This window comes from Physeter macrocephalus, chromosome 21, assembly GCF_002837175.3.
Source record: "Physeter macrocephalus isolate SW-GA chromosome 21, ASM283717v5, whole genome shotgun sequence".
In the NCBI taxonomy this organism is placed as follows: Eukaryota; Metazoa; Chordata; class Mammalia; order Artiodactyla; family Physeteridae; genus Physeter; species Physeter macrocephalus.
This window is the reverse complement of record NC_041234.1, coordinates 23,452,715-23,457,274: the sequence shown is the minus strand read 5'-3', so window position 1 is coordinate 23,457,274 and position 4,560 is coordinate 23,452,715. Positions and strand designations below refer to the sequence as shown.

Genomic DNA, 4,560 nt, shown 5'->3' with positions numbered 1-4,560 from the left:
GCTCAGGGGTATCTATCACAGGTTAGGTTCTCTGGAGGCAGAAACCGAAATGGAGTTTGGCATGTGAGATAGTTACTAGGACTGCCATCAGTGAAAGGAGGGGGAGAAAGTGGGACTGGGACGGGGGAGGGCTTGAACTGCAAAGCTGGCCTGGCAAACCTGGACAGACCCTATGGGAGATGCTGAAGTGTGTAGAGCCTGTCAGAGTTGTCCCACGGTGGATGAAATAACCAGTCGTTGGATGCCGGCTACCCCAGGAAGTGCCTTTGGGGAGAGGTGGTTTTCTGCTGACAATGGGGCCACAAGTCCCTCCCTGAAGAGGACCTGTGGGCACATCTCTATGGCCCCCACATTTGCCCTCTCGAGGAAGCTGGGCTGGTTCTACACCCAAGGGTCATGGTTGAGCCAGCCAGAGGTGCCATAATCTCTCAGCATTGCTGACCTGTTTCATATACGGGCAGAGCAGAGCTCATGGCTTCAGGCAGGTGTCAGCAGTGGGATGAAGAGGTAAGGCCTGTACCACGTGGGTGGGGCACCAAGAGGTGCATGAGAGGAGTTTCAAGCAAGTGCTGCTGGTAAGGGAGAAGCCAGCTGAGAAGCTGGCTCACAATCCCCCTCCTCTGAGGTTTTGTCTCAGCTATGGGACTTTGCCTCCTGGGGCCATGGCTGATTGATCCATGGGAAGATACCTGACTCAGGCTGGACCAATCAGAATCCTTCCCTGAGATTTTCAAACTGGAGTTAAAGGGAGCCGTGGGGTAGAAGGGTCTGGAGCAGTTGGGCATAACGTGGAGGAAAGAATGATATCATTCCAAAAGAAGCTGTGAGTAGAGAGAGTGTGAGGGCCACAAGAACAAAGTCCCAGGGGATCTGGTGGCCCAGCTGCATCCCTTTCCTTCTTTTCTTCCCACAGTCGTGCGAGATTCCTAGCATCCTGCCAATAAAACCCCCATTGTGCTAAGCAAAGCTGGGCTGAGTTTCCTGTCTTGGAGATGAGAGTTAAGGATTGAGTGGGATGTGAAGAAACACCGTGCGTGCAGAGGATTCCCAAAGAGCTCACGACGAAGAGAAGGGGGTGGGGGGAGAGAGAGAGAGAGGATGCTGAAACTCGATGAGAATGCAGGGTCAAGGAAGGGTTTTTTATTTTATTTTTTTAAGCTGTGGAAATCTTAAACATGTTTATGTGCTGAGGGTAAAGAGCCAGTAAAAGCAGCATAAATCATAACAACAGAATATACTAAAATGAGGCAGAGATACAAAGCTGTAAAAGCCTTAAAGATAAAGAAAATATGCTCTCAATAAACATAAGGAGGAAAGGCAGAAGGAAAAAAAAGCCTTGCAGTGGAAAGCAGGCATTGGCCTGAGTACCCCATAGTCAATCCCCAGACCCGGGCGGTGGCTCACTCTGGAGTCAGAGAACAGTTCCAAGCCCTTAGCCTCTTGCTTCTTTCACCTCCGGGGCCTCACCCAGGGGACCAGGAAGGGGCCCTTGAGAAGCAGTTACCTGGTGGTTAGGATGAGACATGTCCACCCAGTCCAGTACACACAGCCTTGGGTGCTTACTCAAGACCACAGTTGGAAAGGGGCCACGGGAGAGCAGGAGATGGAAGATGCAGGAGAGAAAGGTGACTGCCCAGGTCCCTGCAGAGGAGCTGTTGTCCAGAACACAAGGGAGAGATTAGCCTCAGATCAGATAAGAGGCCCTTGGCTATGAGACAAGAGCAGAGGAAGAAATCTTGTATATCAGGGGTGCGGGGGCGGAAGTGGACTTCATTTTCTCTATAAACTCAAAGGCAAGGGCATCTGCTGAGAGTTATCAGGAATGGGCTGGAGGTATCAGTTAGGAAGGCTTTTGGCTTCAAGTACCCCCAAATCCAACTAATAGTGGCTTATATCCCAAAGGCCTTTACTGCTTAGCAAGCAAGAAGTCTGGAGGTAGGCAGTTTCAAGGTTTGTCCATGGTTCATTGATTGTATGGAGGCACTGGTTCTATCAGCCACTCTGCCCTGCCATCCTTAGTTATTGACTTTTTCTCCCCATGCTTGCTACCTTGTAGTGTCAAGATGGCTGGCGTAGCTCCAGGCATCACGTGTTTATTTTAGGAGAGGAAGTCACAGACAGTCAGGCAATGAGAAAACTCCTTCACTCTCGCCTCTTGTCAGGAAGAAACATTCTCTTCAGAAGCTTCCCAGGAGACTTCCCCTTATTAGCCAAGACTGTGTCACAAACCCATCATAAAACATATTACCTAAAATTAAGAGATCTTTGCCTAATGCCCAAACAAAATTGGACTCTGTTAGCAGGGAACAGGTGGGGGAAATGCCTTGGGTGGAGAGCCTTAGAGTCTGCTACAATCAGGCAGGTGGACAGAGAAGAGGAAAAAAGTTTTCCAGTAGCTACAAAAGGGAAAGGACAGAAATAAAGCACTGCCCAGCAGCAGCAGAGGTCCAGCTGGGTTTGAGGCCCAGCGTAAGGGAGCAGGGTAAAAGCGGGGCAGATGGGAATAACCGCCAAAGTCCCATTTACATAGAAGGCCTCCATCAGGTGCCACCAAAACTTCACATGATGGCATAATCAAATTCCAAAACATCCACTGGCCTGATCATCACGTATCATGAACACTTACAGTTCAGCTGCAGGAAAAGAAATCACTCCAGCCATTTTAAGCAGAAAGGGATTTAATTCAGGGTATTGGGTATTTGCAAAATTGTTGTAAGAATGGGAGGATCGGGACTTCCCTGGTGGTCCAGTGGTTAAGACTCTGCACTCCCAATGCAGGCGGCCCGGGTTCGATCCCTGGTCAGGGAACTAGATCCCGCATGCTGCAATTAAGAGCCCGCGTGCCGCAACTAAAGATCCCACATGCCACAACGAAGATCCCACGTGCCGCAACTAAGACCTGGCCCAGCAAAAAAAAAAAAAAAAAAAAAAAAGGGGAGGATCAGGCTTTGGGCTGGCCCTCCAGGACTGACTCTCAGAATGATACCACAGAACTACTGGCCTGCCAGGGGAGCTACTCTACCTTGATCTCAGCCAGAAAGGTTGAAGGCTATATAGGGACTGGTGGTTTCAAGAGCGTGGTGCTTTAGCTGTGATCCAGGGGTCAGGAAGACTTGTATGCGGTTGCCACAACTGCCAACTGACACTCATGGGGCTAGTGTTGGGCACTGGAAAACTACTGCAGGAACTTACTTGCCCTACGACCATGCTTGTCAATGGAACGTGGCCTCAGCCTCACTCCCACCCTCCAAGTAATCCACAAGAGCATCAAACTGGTAGAATCCAATTCACACTCGGAACACTAGCTTTCCACACCCTGCAGTACAGGAAGGCACAGAAAAGGAGGGTAGGATGGATGTCGAGAACACAAATCCTCCATATCCACTATGACATCCTAGTAACTTTTCCTGATCCCAAGGCTGCTTTTAAGAGCTCTTTCATACTTCAGATCACAAAAAGCTTTGGTGAATGATTTTTTAAAAATTTATTTTTATTTGTAACCATGGTTAAAAAAAACCCTCCACATAATGTAACGTTTACTATCATAACCATTTATAAGTGTACAGTTCAGTAGTGTCAAGTATATTCACATTGTTATGCAACAGAGCTCCAGAATGCTTTCATCTTGTAAAACTGAAACTACATACTCATCAAACAATAACTCCTCATTCCCCCTCCCCCCAGCCCCTGACAACCACCATTCTACTTTCTGCTTCTAGGAATTTGACTACTTTACATACCTCAAAAAAGTAAAATCATACAGTATTTGTCATTTTGTGACTGGTTTATTTCTGGTGAATGATTCTTTTAAGAAACTCAGGCTATCAAAATCTGCAATGAACAAATAGGACCCCCAATTATATTACAAATCTTTGCTATAATGAGCAAACACATTCTACAATCTCAATAGGAGAGCTATAATGCCTCAGCCCAAAAGCATCCCTTTAGGCAGATTTTATAGTGATATATGTCTTTTTCTCCAAAACCCTGGATAGGCATAGAACTCTCAAATTGAGTGGTCAAGAAAAACCTCACTACAGTGGGGAGAATGCTATTTCCAGTATACTTTCTGCAATAGGCAGAATTCTCGGATGGCCCCCAGGGTTCCTCAGTCTGTAGAATCCCCTCTCCTTGAGTGTGGGAGGGACTTATGAATATGGTGACATATCACTGTAATGATTAGGTTGTACCACATTGCATGGTTGACTTTAACAAAGGGAGATTAGGAGGGGGCTCAAGATGGAGTAGGAGGACATGGAGCTCCCCTCCCCCCACAAAAACATCAAAAATACATCTACATGTGGAATAGCTCTCACAGAAAATTAAATGGAAACTGGCAGAAGAACTCCTATACAACCAAAGCTGTAAGAAAAATCTCCACGTAACTGGGTAGGATGGAAAAAAGGTACTGGTTTGGGACCTGCACTCCTGGGAGGGATCAGAAAGGAAGAGAAGGTCTACATGGGTGGACCCTCACCCTGGAGAGCAAGCAGGTCGAGCCACGATCTGGGCATCCCATGCCTGGGGTCCTGCATGGAGGAGACACACCCCCTTGGCTGC

General features: G+C 47.7%; 1 non-coding gene across 1 annotated transcript; it reads left to right on the top strand.

Moving 5' to 3' along the window:
* Window positions 1–2,735: 2,735 nt before the first annotated feature.
* TRNAG-CCC (transfer RNA glycine (anticodon CCC)) lies at window positions 2,736–2,808 on the top strand. The gene has a single exon. It is a non-coding gene; the product is annotated as a tRNA-Gly (tRNA).
* The last annotated feature ends 1,752 nt before the right edge of the window (window positions 2,809–4,560 follow it).